Below are 21,359 nucleotides of genomic sequence, written 5' to 3'. Positions count from 1 at the left end.
GACAGATATGGAAGAGAAAAACAGAAAGATAAGTGGATCTGAATCTGCAGATGAGTGAGACCATTACTTCAGAATCAAGCAAGAGACAGTGGAATACTGTTGCAGAGACATGGCTTATTAATTAATCAGCAGGAAGGAGGCAACACGTTGATATTAAGATGATTCAGGAAGGTCTAATAAAGGGACTGATTACCAAATAATGTCAAAATACAATGAAAACATTAGGTCCCTCTACCCTAGAGGAAAGATGTATTACTTTAGACCCCAAATAATGAAGTAGTTACCAGAATAAGAAAGGAAAGGGTAATGCAATGAAAAGTACGTCAGTTCAGTTGAGATAAAGAGCCAATTTTTATAGAACATCTCTAGTCTATTCTGAAAACTGATGGAAATATTCAAAGCAATAAATACTTCAGCCACTCTCTGCTTCCCATTCATCTCTGGCTGGGGCTTCCCATGGCTGGACCTAATCAGTAGTCAGTGGACAAGGATGACCACTGATATTCTCTACAGAGGTTAGTTTCCTTGAGTAAGATCATAATGGACACCATGAGGATAGATAGAGAGGGGCCAACATAATATCTACAATGATGGTGAAAAAAGTGTCTGGCTTTTGACTCAAAACAAACTTTGAGGTGACACACCTCCTCAGATGGCTGAAAAGCCTGGACTGATCAACTCCTGGGGCCCTGATTTATTATATGGACTTGATTATGTTAGAGAAGCAGATGAATCAGTTCTAAGTCCATAATTAAGACCTCAAAAAACTGATTATTGATTAGATATCAAATCTATAATGTATCTACTATTACCACAAGAAAGGATTCCCAGCTAGACAGTATAGCCTGGAAACTGGTTTGAATGAGAACCACAGAGAGTCAGAAGAAGGCAACTACAAGCCTACCAGGTAAGAAAGAGGGGAGCTGAGAAGGACAAGTGAAAGGAAACATGCACACCTACACTCCCACACACACACGTGCACTCTCTCTCTCTAAAATAAAATAAAACTAAATAAAAGAAAAGAATAAACTCAATCAAGACTATAATTTCTAACAGTCACAATGAAATAGGGAGAGAACTATGATAAAGAATATTATCCAGAATGCAATATATATAAATCTATTTAAAAAGGAATAAAACCATGAAAGAGCCAGTAAAAGACATGAGAGTTAAGTTAACAGGCTGTAACATATGTCTTAATACTTAATAAAGTACCAAAGAAAATAAAGGAAATGATAAGGAAGCCTATTTTTAGGAGGAAAAAATTAAGATTTTCCAGAAATATAATGACAGAAGTACTTTGATGAAAGGAATTCATGATGTGCAGAGAAGGTGCACTTTCCTTTGCGTAGGAAAGTAATGAACTTAAATACAAAAGTAAGATAAATTATTAACTTAAAAAGTTGAAATTGATTTAGATAATTTTTTTAATTCTTATTTTGTGTATGTGTCTCTGTGTGTGTGTGCATGCCAAAGTTGAGTGCTTTCTCTGTCATTTACTAATAGGATTCCAATTAATAATAGAATGTTAAATGAGGCAACTTATGCATTTAGAACAGCTCCTAACACCAAAATAAGCACTGGATGATAACTTTTAAAACTATCCCCTATCTTCTACTTATTTAAGAAAATTCTATTTTTACTGGAAACGTGGGACAGAATGCAATTCAAAATTACTTTATTGTGTTTGCTTTCTGCTCATTAAAAATCTTACCCAGTTCCATTCACAAATTCCCTGATACATGAAATTAAAACTTGGTAACTAATTCATCTAGAAAGATCACTGACATGTGATTTCAAGACAGTTATTACCATTTTTAAATCTTTAATTATAAAAGAGTTTGAAAAGAATTCCTTTATTCATACGTTTATTGATTTATTCAGTTATTTTGTGGCTACTCATGTGACATTTTCAATGTTTCATTGTTGATAGTAGATATTCATATAGGAAGTAGAAAAGAAGAAAATTAGTAATCATTAGAATCATTTTTGGCAGTCATACCCTACATGTTTTAACTTAAAAAATATGTATTATTAATTCCATTCCGCAGAAAACTAAAATTTAAAAATTAAATTCAATAATTTTTCTAAGAAATTGGAGCTAATAAGAGGCAGATTGATTAGAAATCATGTCTCCTTTTTTAGAACCCACAACCAAAAAAAAAAAAAAAAGACAGACCCATATCCTACAATTATACAGTGGGTAAGAACTTTATTTGTATGAAGTAATTTATATGTTATCTAATCAATAAAACCCCAAAACTTCATGTGACTGCATTTCCAGAAAACAACTGTACCCAAGATACATGCATGAATATAGAAATTGTTATTTATCCTTTGGAGACGGCATTGACTGTTACTATATAAAATTTTGTATGTAGTTTATTTTTGTCTCCTAATCCCCTTTCCATACAATGGAAGTGCAAGGTTGGGGTGGGGAATACTTTTTACTCTTGGTTTCTGCTACCACCAGGACAGCTACTTCACAAGGTCAGGAGAGGAGGTATATGTAGGTATGGTGCTCAGTATCTGTTCAGAAAAATGGCACCAAATGGGGAATGGTGTGCCTTTGATGCTCCACTGACCAGGAAAGAAGCTTAAATGACAAATTCCATAGTCTAATCCTATCAATTTTAGGGCAACAGAAATTACGATATTAACGGATTAAATTAAAAAATATATTTTTATTATTTCTATTGACATAATATATCCTGAGTTTGTAGACACATTGTTCTACCTGTTTTAAATAATAGACATCTTCGATCAGGAAGGTCATTTGACCTTTGTTTGATTTTGTACAATCTTGATCATTGCAGTTAAGTGGTATAACTTTCCAAATAGCTCTTATTTTTCCTTTCCTCAAGGACCCAAAATAGCATATTTCATGATTCTTCAAATCTTCTGAGTGGCTCCTGTTGCTTCTAGCAACTAAATTTCCTGCCAAGCTTTTACTGTGAAAATCATAGATTTTCTTTTGAAAATTGGTGCATGGAAGAAGTAATAATGTTATTTCAATTATATAATCAACTAAAAGTTGATGTTCTGTTTAAATGTAATTGTAAGAAAAAATAAACAAAATGTCATTGGATTTTATTTATAGTTGATCATAAACATGTAGAAAATAATAAGTCTTTGGATTATGGGATTTCATACATGTTCTAATTAATCCTACTTAATTTCCATCTGAGATAACCGCACTTCGTTTTTCCTAAAACTGATTCTTTTACTTTTTAAATATTTTTAAACTTGATAACACTAAAATTTACTTCACATTCCAAGCGATCACATTGCCTCAAAGCAATGTGGACTATTAATGTTAGGAATGCATGCTCTTTTAACATTTTAAAGACTGTTTTGTAATGATTCTAAGAGATTTTGAATTGCACTGATTGTTTTTTGCATTGGTTGGGTGAATTATAAATGCTTTATAGAAATTTTAAAGAATTTTTATATGAAAGATATTCCAATTACTTTTCATAATAATTCTAGGATATGTTAATTAACATTTTTATGCCTATACTACATATAAAACCTCTGTGATTTATATAGATTTGCTAACTGGATTATGTTACAGTTAAAAGCCTGAGAAAGAAGCAATCTAACTCAAACAAATTTTAGATTTTTAGTTCTTTAATGACTTTTATTCTTCTTCTAATATGTATTTAAGTGTATATAAATGTTTGATGCCCTTTTTATTATGTAATCCTCCGAGGGGCCAGTATTCCTATACCATGCACTATTACCTTGTTATTGCTCCTGGCATAATGCCTTGGCCACAGTAGATTTCAACCATAATTTCAGATGAAATAAATCATTATATGTCAATATGTGTGTGATAAGCTATATGTAACAAAGTCTAACACCGGATAACTGGGTCAAAGAAAGAATAAACCTTAAAAATCCATTAGTCATTGGTGCTTCACAAATGGTGAATGTGCACTGAATCAAAGAACTAACACGGGAAAGTTAAGAAAGTCAGCACTATAGATCTGAATCGTAAAATGTCAAGAAAAATTAGAATATCTAACAGCCAAAGATGATATTAATTAATGAATAATACAAAATAAATCAACAAGATAAGTTTAAAATGCTATACTTATTGAAAATACGGTACATAGGGGAGCCTGGGTGGCTCAGTCCATTAAGCATCCGACTCTTGATTTTGGCTCAGGTCATGATCACGGTTGTGAGATCGAGCCCCACAATGGGTTCTGTGCTGGCAAGGGATCCTGCTTAAGATACTCGTTCTCTCTCTCTCTCTCTCTCTCTCTCTCTCTCAAAAATAAATAAATAAATAAATGTATATGTGTGTATATATATATATGTGTGTATATATATATATATATATATATAGTATATAGAAGTAGATTCAAATTATAGACAAACTTAGATTTCTTACCTCATACCATGCATTTTAAAGTAAGCATATTTCATAAACATTCAAATTATCTGGTATTTTGGATTATTTGTCTTCTTAGACCCCCAATATTACAAACATTTGAAAAGTAAATATATCATTAGTATAATAAAACTCAAAATGTATATGTGGTTAACGAAAACTATGTTCTATGTAATTATCTTGTGGAACTACTTTCTAGATAGCCAGTTTTCTTCAATTCAATTTTCATTGCAATGTATTTTCTAAACAAATATTTTCTTCCAGTTAAGATCCCCTAAGAAGTAAATTCTGATATTGGTGCAAAGAGAATATGTATATGCACATTATGATAGGCCTACTGTAAATGCAAAATTAATGTGTCAACTTAATTTCCCTCCCTCACCTCTGGCTAATTAGCACAAATTAGATTTTATACTAATCTGCCTGAAACGATAGCATTCAATTTGGAAATTTAGAATTTCTACTGATCATAAGAAAACATATTCATACAACTGCTGCAATACAAAATTACCACAAAATCTCTTTAACACAGTGTTTAACTGTATTACAACATAAAATTAAAATTGGGAGTATATAGATACAATTTTTCATTTTAGATATTTACTAGTTACTCATTTTTCTTTTTTTTTTTTTTTTTTTTTTTTTTTTAAATTTTTTCAACGTTTATTTATTTTTGGGACAGAGAGAGACAGAGCGTGAACGGGGGAGGGGCAGAGAGAGGGAGACACAGAATCGGAAACAGGCTCCAGGCTCTGAGCCATCAGCCCAGAGCCCGACGCGGGGCTCGAACTCGCGGACCGCGAGATCGTGACCTGGCTGAAGTCGGACGCTTAACTGACTGCGCCACCCAGGCGCCCCTAGTTACTCATTTTTCTATTTGTACAGGCTATTTCTGTTGAACTTAATTAGTTAAAAATGTAGGGTACATGTATTTTGAATCTGGTACAATAGATTATTGTATCGTACTTGAAGATGTAACATACTTCTTAGTATTTCTGTGTATGCTTTGAAATGAATATGTTTTCCTAGCTTCTGAAGAAAGAATATATGGTGATACTAATTTAAAAGACTTTGCAGATATAACTAAGTATACTAACCATTTGATCTTAAACTTGGAAATTATCCTGAGTAATTTTTTTTCATGTGCCCTTAATGGTGAAAAAGGGAGGTGGAAAAGGATGCCATAGAGAGAGATGTGGCAGAGAGAACACCATTAAATTCAAAGCATTAGAAGGACCCATGATGTACTTCTTCTGAACTGAAGATAGAGACTGGCCACATGAGAAAAAATACAGGCAGCCTCCAGTGCGTGACTGACAGTCAGATAGGAAATGGGAGACTGAGTCCTATAACCTCAAGGAACTGAATTTATCCAACAACCTGTATGACCCTGAATGTAGATTTTTTTCCCTAGATAGGAGCCCAGCCCTTCTGACACCTTAGCTTTGACTTTATGAGGACCTGAGCAGAGAATCCAGCCATGTTATACTAGTCTTCTGATTTCTGACCTACAGAACTGTGAGATAATAAATGTGTGTTGTTCTTAGCTGCTAAATGTATAGTAATTTGTTACACAGCAAGAGAAAACTAACACAGTACTCAAGACGTTATCTCCAAATTAAAATTTCCATCTTTATAAGTTCTTTCTATAGGTGAGCTGGTTAAGCACAGTGGATTTTTTTTTTTCAAAGGAACCTTCAGATGGGGCATTAGAAATAGCATATTTACTAAAAGCAGGCTTCCTGTGAATTCCAGCATCTCCATGGGCAGCTTCATGACCATATCACATAAAACCAGCAATTTAAGTCTCCATAACTGAAGGCTAGTTCTTTTTATTTTTTTTATTTATTTTTGAGACAGAGAGAGACAGAGCATAAGCAGGGAAGGGGAGGGGCAGAGACAGAGAGGGAGACACAGAATCCAAAGCAGGCTTCAGGCTCTGAGCTGTCAGCACAGAGCCAAACGTGGGGCTCGAACTCACGGAATGTGAGAACATGACCTGAGCTGAAGGTCAGAGGCTTCACCCAGGTGCCCCTGAAGGCTAGTTCTTAATTGTCATTTGTAACTGCTTAAAGTCTATTACTTACTAATTACCTTTTTAAGCTTTTGAATTGTTATCTTTAAGAACTCTGACTATTTTAAATTGTATTCCAAAAGCAAGGGTTTGTATGTGTGTGGATATTAAATATATATGATGCAGATCGAATTCTGTTTCTTATTCTAAAGTTAAAATAATTGAATACTGAGCTATGTGTTAAAAAATTAATACAAGGGCCCCTGAATGGCTCAGTGGGTTAAGTGTCTGACTTTGGTTCAGGTCATAATCTCATGGTTGGTGAGTTCAAGCCCTGTGTGGGTCTCTGTGCTGACATCTCAGAGCCTGGAGTCTGCTTCAGATTCTGAGTCTCCCTCTCTCTCTGCCCCTCCCCCACTCGTGCTCTGTCTCTGTCTCTCAAAAATAAATAAAACTAAATAAATATTTAAAAATTAATATAATAAAGGTTTAGAAATATTCTGGGTTTCTGATATACCCTACTGATTTCAAGTGCCAAAGTATTTATACTTAGAATCATTTATAGAGGAGGAGCCAAGATGGCAGAACGGCATGGAAGTTTTGTGTGTCTCACATCCATGAAATACAGCCAGACAAACACTAAACCATCCTACACACCTAGAAAACTGATTGGAGGATTAACACAATAATCTCACAACCTGAACCACAGAAGTCAGCAGGTACACAGCATGGAGAGGTGAATTTGGGGAGCAAGAAGCTGCTGAGGGTAGGGAACTGGTTTTGTGGGTGAAGAGATGACGGAGGCTGGGGAAGGGGGGAGAATACAGGAAAAGCACCCCTCCTCAAAGGCAGCTGGAGAAAAAGTGGAAAACTGGGAACAGCTGAAGGGACTAAACTGAGAAGGGAGAAAGGAGAGGGTTTAAATTCCATTAAGACCGTAAACAAGGGGAGCACAAAGGCTGCAACTCCACAGCTCATTACCTGGTGGTGGTCTGGTGGGAAGGGCGAATCCCCAGGAACAGAGTGGGGTCCGGGAGGTTCTCAGGCCACACAGGGAAAAGCAGTTCCACTGTTGGAAGGACATTTGGTAGAGACTGTTGAAGCCACCTGGTCCCAGCAGACCCCAGAAAACGGCCACATTCGCTGGTGCTGGAGCAAGGTCATTAAGGGTGAAGCCTGGTGCCAGATGTGGCTTGTGATTTTCCATAGTCCCTGAAATGCTGCTGCTACACTGTTTTGCGAACTTTTTATGGGGCGGGCTGGCACCTGGCCACAGTCTCAGGGCAGCAGCTGCAGCAGGGTCCAGCAAGCATTCTTGGGTGCAGCTGACATTCGGCCATTGCTCATTCGTCCATTGCTAGGTGAGACCCTCCCGCAGAGGGGCGGAACGGGTCAAAGCTGCAGCCCTTCAGAAGTAAGGGGCCGGGGAAAACAGCCGCATCTGAGACAAAACTCGGGAGAGAGGTACTGCCTGGGGCTGGTCATGGAGAGTGAAAAAGCAGGGAGTGGAGAAAAGCTGAAGACAGAGGACGGGTGCTCTATTGCTGATCCAGGAGAACAGACTGGGTAGCTGGGTGGCGCCATTTTCACCGCTCCTGTGCATGCGCACAGGCCCCTATGAGCAAAATCCACCCCAGTAGGCTATCAGCGCCATCTAGTGGAGAGTGGAGCTGTTACACTGAGTCCTGCCCAAGTGGGCCAATATCGCTCTTCAAGAACACGAGTCTCACTGCCTGCTTAGTTTAGGGACTATTAAGCACTACATAGACTGACTTCTAGGGGAAAACAAAGTAATTTCAGTCCTACTTCAATCTATTAGCAGGTTTATCTATTCAATTTTATTTATTTTTTTTCCTTTTTCTCTTTTACACTTTTCTTTTTCTTGAATACAAAAAGAGAAAAAAATCATTTTCAATTTTTATTAAAAATATTTTTCTTTCATTTTTATTACTATATTTTTTACTTTTGTGTAAAATTTTTCAAATTCTATTTTACTTCCATCATGTTATTTTAGTCTACTTCAGTGTATTCACCTTTTGAAATTTTCAAACAATTTTCTTTTAATTTTTTCTTCTTTTTTTCTTTTTCTCCCTTTTTCATTGCTTTTCTTTTTCTTGAATGCAGAAAGAGAATAACTTCATTTTTACTTTCAATTTCTATTAAAATATTTTTATTTAATTTTTTACTATACTTTTTGCTTTTATGTAAATTTTGCCATATTCTATTTTACTTTCATCATTTTATTTTAGTCTACTACAGTGTATTCACTTTTTCAAATTTTCAATTTCTTTTTCTGTTTTTATATTTTTTCTCTTTTTCATTTCTTTTCTTTTTTCTTGAATACAGAAAAAGAAAACATTCATATTTATTTTTAATTTTTATTAAAAATATTTTTCTTTAATTTTTTTCTACTACATTCTTTACTTTTGGGTATATTTTTTTCAAATTCTATTTTACCCCCATCATCTCATTTTATTCTACTTCAGTGTATTCATTTTTTTCAAATTCTCAAATGATTGCCTTTTTTTTCTCCCCCCCCCCCCATTTTTTCCCTAATCTTTCAACACCCAGACCAAAACACACCTAGGATCTAGCATCATCTATTCAATTTGTGTGTGTGTGTGTTTAACTTTTAATTTTAATAGTTTTTATTTATATATTTTTAATTTCAATTTTTCTACCTCATTAATTCCTTTTCTCCCTTCAAAATGACAAAATGAAGGAATTCACCCCAAAAGAAAGAGAATGAAGAAACCACAGCCAGGGATTTAACCAATACAGATACAAGCAAGATGTCTGAACCAGAATTTAGAATCATAATAATAAGAGTACTAGGCTAGAGTCGAAAATAGATTAGAAACCCTTTCTGCAGAGATAAACGATGTAAAAAATAGCCAGAATGAAATTAAAAATGCTATAACTGAGCTACAATCACGGATGGATACAGCAGCAGCAAGGATGGATGAGGCAGAACAGAGAATCAGCAATATAGAGGACAAACGTATGGAGAAAAATGAAGCAGAAATAAAAGGGAGATTAAGGCAAAAGAGCATGATTTATGAATTAGAGAAATCAGGGACTCATTAAAAAGGAACAACATCAATCAATCAATTTTATTTGTATGTAATTTAAAGAGTTCTGTGTTATTTTAGTATTATATTAGTATTATATAATTTTATATAATTTGTAATTTATACTATTTAGCATACATACGAATAAATATCCAAATACAGGATTTATATTTGTATAGAAACTTCTTTGAATGCTTGAATTGTTTGGCTCTCTGTTTATTGCCATTGATTTATTCAAACTTTATGAAATATGAACACTTCTAAAAATAAAAGGCTGATATTGATAGAAATACTTTCATTTAGCTCTGGTTTCTTTTACTACTTTTCTTTGAATCCTAAATGGATGTATTCACAAACTAGGCAGGTAATACCAACAAACATATGGGAAACATATGCTCTGTACAAAGATGTTTAAATACTTTGTTAACACTAGGCAAAAAAGACAAAATATATCTTCATGCCAAATTCATCACTCTACAACTTTGTGACTTCCAGAACTATCTCTCATTGCCTTCCATATTCTTTTAATTCCTATAAAAAGTTTCCTTCTCACTGTGTTGTACATACTTCTTCCTCTTCATTCCATTATCATTCTCTCCTCCTTCTAAAAAATTGCTGAATTAGACTGTTTGCTCTGAAAGACACTGAGATTAATATAGGCTCCAAGAAAAAGAAAAACAAAAAAAAACTTCTTTCATCTCAGACATCTATTTGTGATGTCTGCCTAGGGAAGAGAATGAGGGAGTGGCTACATGAATGCATTTGCATTCCCTGTCTTAATCCATGCATGCATCAATTTACCCATAGAGTTATTGTTTAATTATTTATCTTTATTCTAATGTATCAGATTTCCCAATTTCTAAATAAGATTTTGTTTAGCCCAAAGCATATATGATATTAAAATTAAGTTTATATTAATACTTTTTGTTTTACCAAGATCTACAAAGGATTTGTAGAAAAGTTTGGGCTTTTAAAATTTCTTTACAAAACAGAATCAACCAGGAAAATACTTAGCAATGTTCCTTTATGTAGTGATTCTGAGTTTCATTTGTAATTTATTTTCAGAAACACTATTTGGTGCTTTGCTTTCTACTAGTTTAATTATGGTACAAAATGAATAAGGATAGACATTACTGTGTGTTTTCTAACTACTGCATGACAGAAGTTTTCATAATAGGTATAGAAACACATAAAACAGACACCAAACCCAGATTTTGCTTGATATTAGAAATGAGCTGTATATATATATGGTCCCCAACTTGTGGCATTGAAAAGCACATTGGTTTTGGATAGCTATTCCTTTTTCTTTCTTCCCACATCCACCAAAATATATAGTCAATGACTAGAGTATAATAAGAATAAATTCATATTGAATTGAAAAGGTGTTGCAAGTGGTCTGTTAGGAATAAAATGAGAATTTCAGGATTTTTATAAGAAAATAGCTGAGAGGTTATGCTGTAGAGATTAGAAAGAAAAATATGGGTGAATAATGGAAAATAAGTAGCCATTAAGTAGAGACAGGCTTAAGAAGACAGGGTCTCTCCCTGAGGACTCAATGTACATGTAATTCTGTCTGGCAATAACTTGGTTTAACATTCAGTTTAAACAACTTTTATCTAACAAAGTATCTTAGTATTTAAGTCTAGTACAGTATCCTATCATCATTTTAAAAGAAGCCTCCTTCAGGTCATTTTAGGCTTTTTATGATATACATATTACCAAGTGTTGGCATTAAAAAAAGGAAAGAAATGCATTAAATCTAAAAATATACACAATGTTATTAATAATCTGAAAATGCCTTAAAAATATACGCTACATGACAATTAAATGCAATGCACGATCTACAATTAGAATCTAGATCAAAACAGCTAAACAAAGCACAACAAAAAGATGTAAATATGCTCATTCAAAACACAATTTGGAATCACTGGAAAAACATGACTATGGACCGTATATTAAAACTAATTCTACATTAATAGTAAATATCTTGAGTGTGTTAACTTATGGTTACCTAGCTGAATGTTTGATATTTGAGATAGCTGAATAAGAATTTAGAAGTGAAATATTATAATATCTCAAGTGTTACTCAAATTATTCTGCCTATACAGAAGTGCAGAAATATATACAAATATAAAGAGAAATAAAGCAAATGTGGTAAATTTGTTACTCATTGGAGAATCTAAGTTAAATTATGTGAGTATTCATTATATTATTCACATAGTTAAATTTTTTCAAAATGAAATGTTGGAAAAATTAATAAAATGGTTAATAAATAAAATATATACAAATAGCATTCTAAATAGTTCTCCTGAGTTTTTCAATATATTATAGGTTAAAAATAAATTGAAAGAAAAAGTAATGCATTGTTCAAAAAGACTTGGTTGATTAAATTAAGGGTTGCTCCATGGTCAGACACAACATATCTAACATCACTTTCTACCACAAAGCTCTTATTTAATTTTTCCTGAGACTGTGCGTACTGTGATCCTGAATTATGATGTAAACTTAGAATGATTTTCCATAGTCACATTTATCATTTCCTACCTTGTATTTTCACATAACTACTAAAACTATTTTGGTATGAGTTTCAGATAGATGAAATAAGTTTCAATACAGTTAATAATGATAGAAACTTGTAATACACACTTTATTTAATTAAAAATATACTCAATGAAGCATTATTAAGTGACCTAATTGTAATGAATTTTCATCTTTATATCATGTAAATATTTAACAATACTATTTAGTCAATGCCTTCTCTCAACAAAATAATACATAAAATCAATGTTTTCTTTCAATAATTTTACCTAACCAGGCCAATTAAATTATTCAATGATGATTATATATCAAATTCTCACTTAACAAATTCACTTTTATTTATATATAAATTGATGTGTATAAATATAAATATTTATAGAAACATTTAGATTTTCATTTCCATACTTTCTCAAGTTTAGGCTATAAATCAGCTTCATTTACTAATTTTATTTTTCCGTGCCTTTCTTAAGTCTTAATACAATTTTTCTTACTCTTAAAGTTTTTGACTCCAAATTTGCATCAAATAACTCATTTTTGGAAAACACACATGCATATACACACACAAACAATATCTTTTCTAACTTGTCAGGCTTGATCTGAGAGAAAGAAAAGGAACTAATCTGGCACTCACAAAGCTGAGACTTTGTGTTCTCCTGTTGAACATAAACAATTTAACAAGCCATCAATATCAAACAAGGCCATTCTGTCACCTTGATAGATCAAAAACACAAAAGTACTCTATAATCATACCTGAACCCAGACAGGTTCGTGAACATTGTGCAAAACACAAAAAGATCACCATCCTGCATCCATGCTAATATGAATCACTGCTGCTTATTTAGTAATTACAGATTTAACCTTGCTCTAATTTTTCCACCATGTTGATAAGATTAAGATAGATAATAATAAATACCCTGCTTCTTATTCAGATCAAAGACCACTTCTTCACATTTTCCCCCAAATCACCCAACAGAAGCCAAAATACTTTATAGTAATAAATGGTCCTAACACTGTACCCACACCTCCCACTGTTCCTCATGGTGGGGCATGGCAGGGAACAATAAAGGATACTTGTTCAAGCATTGACATATTCTTGGTTTCAGTAGAAGAGACATGACAGATGAGTTAGAAGTTCAGATAGTAAACTACTGAGTATTATTTCCATGGCATTTTGATTTGGTGTAGCCAAATTCCCTAGAATTTTATGTCCTAACAGAAAGAAAAATATCTTTTCTACATAGAAAGATATAATGGAATATATTGAAATATAATACATGAAAACCGGGGTTCCTGAGTGGCTCATTCAAGTTGAGCGTATGACTCTTGATCTCATCTCAGGTCATGATCTCATGATTGTGGGATCTAGCCCTACATTGGGCTCTGCACCAAGCATGGAGCCTGCTTACGATTCTCTCTCTTCCTCTGCCCCTCCCCTCTGTTCACGCTCTAAATATATTTATATTTACATTTATATTTATTTATATATTATTTGAAAACAATTGGGGAAGTAAAACAGTAAAATAATCTAACATACAGCTTATTTTAGATTTGATTCATTATGATAATATCACTAAAATGTGGCTATTAAAGAAAAATTCTATTTTGATCAAAATAAGGTATTTCTGCTTGATAGGATAAGAACCATGCTATGAAATTTTCATAGAATTCCTTGTTTTGTTTACCCACTTGCAGATTTTAGTGTGAGAATTAATTTGAGATAAAGCATTAGCTAAAAACTATAAGAAAACATCATTTAAACTTCATATTCAAATGGCAACTAAAGAAAATCTAACAATGGCATTTAATTGTTAAAACCAAACAGCAAGCTTAAGGAAGCTTCACAATTACCAATGGGAATGGTTTGAAATTTCAATATAGTATTGGCATAAAATACTGCAGGGAATCTTCTGAACTTCTTTATGTAAATGCACAGTATTATGGACATATATCCACACGTTATGAATAAAGTAAATATTAAGTTAAAAAATTAAAAATCATAAAATAATACATTTGTCTTAATTGCATCTTCAAGATGTTAAACAACCAGAAAAAATATATAATAAGAAAATCAGTGTCATCTGATTAAATTGGCTTTCAGTTCAACCCAAACATTAAAGTGAACTGTTCTGCATAAAGACAGAAGTATGCTTTGTTGAGGCAAGATGTCTACATTTTTGTGTGTGTGTGTGAAAATAAAGGCATCACATTAAGGAATCTGTATCATTTTTAACACTCTAAATATGACTACATTTTGTGTGCTGTGAAGTTAAACGTTATGAAATTTTAACATATTTTTAATATAATTGTAATAACTAGGATGGGACTATCTAATTACGTTGGAAAGTATTTCTATTTTCAGCATCATCATCCAAAATTAGTTTTCTCACCAGAAAATAGTTACCCATATGATTAATTTTAAGTTGTGCAATCTAATATTTATTTGGAAGTGTATTTTATTAACTGGGGTTGAAATATCTCATTATCTTGGAAAGGTAATTGCTTTTTTACTATTGCTTCTTTTAGCATCACCTACAATGAGTTTTATTACCAAAAAGCATGTATCTTCTAATTAAGTTTAGGTTTGCACTACATGTAGGAAATGCGTTCTCCTAGCCTATAAATATTGAGACAACTTTTGTTGGTACTCCATTTTTGATACTAGAAGCTATTGAAGATAGGAGTCATTAGTGGATATTTCAACATGTTCCACATTCCAATTCTCTTTAAGTGTTCGATAGGGAAATATTTTACTACCTTCTAAAATTTCTTATGTCCTTTTAAAAATAAAAATAAACCAAAAAAAAAAACTTTCCATCAAATATCCCTTTTCTGGATTTGAGCATATAAGTTGTTGATAAAAAATCTTTCCTTGATGTTTAAAATATTTTTCCTCTGTATTCCTCCATTATTTGTATGCATTAGTAAATAAAATGAAGTATAAGGATTTGAACAAATTAAAAAGGGAAGGTATAACATCTAAGGTTTATTTTATTGAAAAACCACCAGCTAAGTCTTTTGTCATGAAGAATGGGCAAATATGAGACCCAAGAATACATGTATCAAAAGATGAAAACAAATTTAGCTTAGAAAATAAATGTCTTGAGAAAATGTTCAATAAAGGAAGAAGCCATTTTATTTATTTTTTTAATATGAAATTTATTGTCAAATTGGTTTCCATACAACACCCAGTGCTCATCCCAACAGGTGCCCTCCTCATGCCCATCACCCACTTTCCCGTCCCTCCCACCTCCCCATCAACCCTCAGTTTATTCTCAGTTTTTAGGAGTCTCTTATGGTTTGGCTATTTTAGAGAACTTTTTGAATCCCTTGATAAAAAGAAAAAAAAATGGTCTCATTGAAACAGAAGACAATAGGCTCAGATGGGAGGGGAAAAAAGACTAAAGAAATGGGATTCAGATAATATTTAAAACTTGTAATTAAAATAGAGTTAGGTTCAACAAGAACTATAGAAATAGAAAAGAAAAAGAATTTAAAACAATGAGAAAAAATTATACAAACCACACCAATTAGCATAGAAAGAGGGATGCCCATGTGGCTCAGTTAAGCTTCTGACTTTGGCTCAGGTCATGATCTCACAGTTCATGAGTTCTAGCCCCTCCTTGGGTTCTGCACTCACAGCAGGAAGCCTGCTTCAGATTCTGTGTCTCCCTCTCTCTCTCTCTCTGCCCCTTCCCCACTCACACTCTCTGTCTCTAAAAAGTAAATATTAAGCACTTAGAAAAAGAATAGAGGGGCACCTGGGTGACTCAGTTGGTTAAGTGTCTAACTCTTGATTTCAGCTCAGGTCATGATCTCATAGTTTATGAGTTTGAGCCCCACATCGGGCTCTGCACTGATGGTGTGGAGCCTGCTTGGGATTCTCTCTCTCTCTCTCTCTCTCTCTCTACCTGCTCACTCTGTCTCAAAATAAGAAAAAAAACTTTAAAAAGAATAAAAAATAAAAAAGAATAGAAATAAAATTAAAAATCATAATTAAGAGAATTTTCTAATAAAAAAACTGAAATGGAAGAGGATAAAGGTATACCATATACCCGCCAAAACAGTTAAAAATGTTTTTTCCAGCAAGCATTTGAAGAGTAAAAAAATGATAAGTATAAAGATTATGTTTTAAAATATATATATCAAATTTAGAATGACAAAAATAGCTCTGACACCAAACACATTAAGTATTTTAAAAACAATGGTTTGATTCTCCATCCCTAGATTAGATTGATTATTGGGCAGAATAGGGGAAAACTGTGGGGATGGATAAAGATACAATTTACCACCTTACACAGAAAGATAATTGAAGATATCTTTTTTGGTGACTTAAATGATTGGAAACTACAGATATAATCATATCTTTTGTCAAGTTGCAAGACAATTACTACCAGGAATATTTAAAGGGCTTTTATTTTCAAAAACAGTAAATAATAAAACAATAAAAAAATAGGGGAAATGAAAGAATAATAAATAAGCATATAAAAATAAAATACTAGGGGTGCCTGGGTGGCTTAGTCAGTTGAGTGTCCGACTCCTGATTTCAGCTCAAGTCATGATCCCAGGGTCATGGGATATAGCTCTTATGCTCACCACAGAGCTGGCTTGAGATTCACTTCCTCTCTCCTCTCTCTCTCTCTCTCTCTCTCTCTCTCTCTCTGCCCTTCCCCTGCTCACACACGTGCACGGACTCTCTCTCTAATAAAATTTTAAAAATTTATTTAAAAAATGAACCTTCTTTTCAAGTATCTGTGGAATAAAATTAATCAAATACTTTTTAACCCCCCCAACTACTCTAAAATATGCCAAGCCATAAATTTTAAAAAGAATAATACTAATGAACTAGGCTTCAATGATCCAAATGTAGCTATAATAATTGGCATCTTCCCCTAACTGAAAATTTTATTAATACAATTAAAATAATTATCAACATCACTTAAAAAATGGGAGTGACAAACTATAACTGTGTAGGGATGTATAATATGATACATTTAAGCTATGCAAATTATATGACCATTAACAACCTACTTCTAAAAATCATTGCCTGTCACTGGAGGTATTGACAATGTTATATTATTTGAAGATGCAATTTTGTATACAATTTGATTTCAACTTTAAAAAAGGATGTATATTGTACAGCAAAGAGTAAAGGGAATATTTTACCATATTAACTGTAGTGATTTTTAGTGATATTATGAATACACTTAAAAAACAGAATTTAGATTTTTTAAAATATTCCACATTAAGCCATTACTTTTGAATAGAAAGTGTATTTTAAAATAAAACACCATAGGAGATACAAAAACTAATGTACATTTATAAGAAATAGAATATCTGAAAGACATAAGCACACTCATCTGCCAACCACCAAAAGTATGTGAGTGAGCTGTAAGGCCAGATGAATTACAATAACCCAGGTAGTAATCAGACTAATTGACTTTATTCAGTCATAGCCATGATCTGCCAGGATCTGACTATAACAATCAAATTGTGACCTTTCTTCTTGTTTGGTATATCTGTTCTTTTCCATCCCTTCTTTCTCTCCATTTTTAGGTCCTAACCATTGCAACAGTTTACTGTGTATGTACCCAACTCATGCTTTCTCTCCTTGCTTAATGATGCAGTTCCCCATTATTGCAATAAACTATTCCACGATTTAAGTTAACCTTGAAACAAAAGCTAATTAGAATTAGGATAAGCCTCTTTTTATGTACAAACTAGGTCAGAAAATGTTTAAATAATAGCCAGAAAAATGTAGGTGCCAAAACTCCAGTCCAAGACTTTTAAAGTGACAGAAAAATAAAGTACCCGTGTGTAAACCACTCTTTGTCAATCTTGCCAAGTTTTAAAAAATACTGGCATTATATTTATTTTTCAAAGAGAAAGAGCTCTGACATTTGTAGTCAGTGAACTGCTTAATTTAAAATTCAAGTCACATCAGACATTTGTGTCAGATTTTTTAAAATTAGGTTTTTAATTTTAATTCCAGTATAGTTAACAACCAGTGTTATATTAGTTTCAGGTGGACAATATAATATTAGTTTCAGGTGGACAATAATTCTATACAGTACTCAGTGTTCATCATAAGTGTGCTGTTTCAGATTTTTTACAACATTTTGCAAAATACTACAGTGACTTCAGGCCACTCTGGGAAACATTTGACTTGAACAACGATGTTCATTTGAGGGACACCTTAGAAAGGGAGGAGAGCATGGTTTCTCAGACTCAATGGGCAACACATTTTCGTGGTATGTAGACACCTCCAAATGGAATTCTGATTTAAAAATTTCATTCACTTAAATGAAATCTGATGACCTTAAACAACAACAAACTACTTTCCCAAGTAAATCCCCCTTTTCCTTGGTTTTCAACTGCTTCCCTATATACTGTTCTCCACATCCCTATTGTTCCTTTGATCTCTCTTCTCCTATAGCTCCAGCATTCCTCCTTCCCTGGTCTATACCCCTATATTTTCCCAGTGACTTTCTTAAGACCCCAAGAATACAATTGATTCTAAATATCCATCCTTCTCATCATCCAGGTATTCAAGCAACTGTAGATTTAAACTTTGGATCCAAAGTGGTCTCAGAACTACAATTAAGAATTTCCTGAAATCCAGACAACACCAGCAAGTATTAATAGAAAAATATGGAAAAAAATAGAAGAATATGTAATTCATTTGGTTGCATACACCTCGGAGTTACCTGACCTCCGTCAAATTATACACTTAGTAATTTCAGATGGCAAATGCTATATTGCAAAAACAAAAAAAGTCAATTTGTGGACACCACAGCAGTCATTGTATGCTTAAATATAGTACTGAGTAATATTTTATTGTCTGAATGTACCATACTTTATCCATTTACCTACTGAAGGAAATCTTGGTTGCTTCCAAGTTTTGGCCCTTATAAATCAAGTAGCTATAAACACCCTTGTGAAGGTTTTTGTGCGGATACAAGTTTTCAACTTCTTTGCGTAAGTACCAATGAGAGAGATCACTGGATCACAGGAGTACATTTAATTTGTAAGATACCATGAACTGTCTTTCAGAGTGGCCATACCATTTTGCATTCCTACCAACAATGAATGAGAACTTCTGCTGTTCTACAGTCTCCCCAGCATTTGGTGTTCTAGATTTGTTCCACTCTAATAGGTGTGTGATAGTATCTCACTGTTGTTGGAAGTTGCATTTCCCTGATGATGTATGATGTGCAGCATATTTTCATATGCTTATTTGTTGTCTGTATGTTTTATTTCATGTGGTATCTGCTAAGGTGTCTGGCCCTCTTCTTTTCACTGCACTGTTTGTTTTCTTATTGTTGAGTCCTTTTTTCATTATCAAATGTTCTCACTTCCTTGCCTGCCTTTCAGTCTCTGTCATAAAAAAGTCACAAAATCTGAACCAATAGCTACAGCAAAAGCTGAAGTAATAGGCTTTATTTCCAAAGCAGCTTTGTATTAGGGGAGTAAGTTGTACACATTTAAGTGTTGAGGAAATTTGTAGATATAAATATTTAATTTTCACTTTATTTTATATACTATTAAATAAAAACACCTAAGTGTTGTTTCAATCTGAAATCCAAGCAAGATGATTTTAATTGCCATTGTATTGATTCACACCATAATGAAGAAACATGAAAGAACAAAGTAGAAAAATCTAGAATGAAGGTCAAAAGATAGATCTACACCAGACAAAGGCCGAAGGAAAAGTGCTTAGAAAGGTACTGGAGAAGCTGCTATTTAACAAAGAAATGCAAAAGGCCTTTTTTCACAAAAAACTCATTTTTACTGCTTAGGAATTAACCAATTAAGAATTTCATTAAAAGCCCATATCCTCACAATCCAATGAATGAAATAATTAAAATGTTTAAAACACTGTATTAAATATAGAGTTTGTAATGTTCCCTAGCTGTTACACCCCTAATGTAATGTAATGTTTTCCCCCAAAATATCTTTCCACTAGAACTTTAAATTCTAAGCAGCAACATCAAAGAAATGAATATTTGAAAAAAATATTCTTATCAACTATAAAAAATAAAAAGTCACTTTAATAATCTTGCACTGGGTTTTTTGGGTCCTCATATCCTTAGCAATAAACCAGAGGACAACCAAATGTCTCCAACATAAATTTTCAATGCAAAATTCAATAGTGTGCCAATAAGTCTCATTGGTGTTGAAGAAAAATCTATTTGAAGGTAACATATTCCACACAGATAGCATTGCCTTCATACATGAAAGGATGGGTGCTGATAGAGGAGACAGAAAAGACTCAGATTAATATAATCATGTGAACATAATGTTTGTGGCCTTAGAGTGCCTTTTCTTTAAACTTTCAAATTATTGATAGTGTACACACAAGATGGAAATAACATTTTATTTAAAAGTTTATTTTGCTCTTAAATAAAATATATCAGACTTCATATATCAGAGAAAGATGAACTGTTTCAGCAGAAAGTGCAGAAATCATGCAGAGAGTTGTAAATACGAAACTACTGACCACTTTGATGCCTTGCATTGTTAATTTAAAGATAAATATGCAAGAGGTATCTTACATTAATGTGGTTATGTCATGTACAAGATTTTACATGCTGATCTGCTACTCAAAAATTTTTGATAAATCAAGTGTCTTTGTATTGTCTTTTCACAGTTAAACTACAAACAGATAACAGTTTTGATGCCAAATGCATGAAGAAAGGAAGCATAAGCTTCCCCTTACTCTTTAAATAAAAGCCAAACACCGGGTACTTATGATAGACTTTTATTTAAGAAAACTAATCCTGCTGACTGCTGCCCCAGTGTGGTGCAATATTAAACATCAGAGACTTGAAGAGTAGAAGAAAGATATCTGCCCAACACATCTCCCTAGCAAGATCCTTTCAACAGGTTAAGAAATGAAAAGCAAGCTGAAAAATAAAGTTTCATAGTTTTTTGAAAAATCGGCACCTTGCCTATCTTTTCATAGCATTGAAATGCTTTCACTTATTGAGAGTGTTTTACCTCTATTTGCATAACAGATTAATAAGGAACAAACCACCCTTCCTATGTCAGATGTAAATATTAAATATTAGTGTAAGACTAAATGAGTGTATTAATAGAAGACATAAAATATCTAAAGAGAATTTTTCTGGAAAACAAAACTTGGCAATGTATATAGGTTTTATTACTATAAATCAGGATGAATTTTTATGTCTTTCATTTTATTTCACAATTAGTTAATCTACACTTCAGAAAATAAGGATTGGTTAACAAAATACTTTCAAAAACAAAAAATATTAGAAAGTAAAATTTATACACACAAACATCTTTATGCATTAGTACAAGTTAGAAATGATATTTA

General features: G+C 33.0%; 1 protein-coding gene across 1 annotated transcript in view; it reads right to left on the bottom strand.

Annotated features, from left to right (window-relative positions):
* ZNF804A (zinc finger protein 804A) overlaps positions 1–21,359 on the bottom strand; it is a 285,927-nt gene that overhangs the window by 217,038 nt on the left and 47,530 nt on the right. The gene's annotated exons all lie outside the window — the stretch shown is intronic.

Source organism: Felis catus, chromosome C1 (assembly GCF_018350175.1).
Source record: "Felis catus isolate Fca126 chromosome C1, F.catus_Fca126_mat1.0, whole genome shotgun sequence".
NCBI lineage: Eukaryota > Metazoa > Chordata > Mammalia > Carnivora > Felidae > Felis > Felis catus.
The sequence above is the reverse complement of the archived record's forward strand: the minus strand, read 5'-3'. Positions and strand labels throughout refer to the sequence as shown.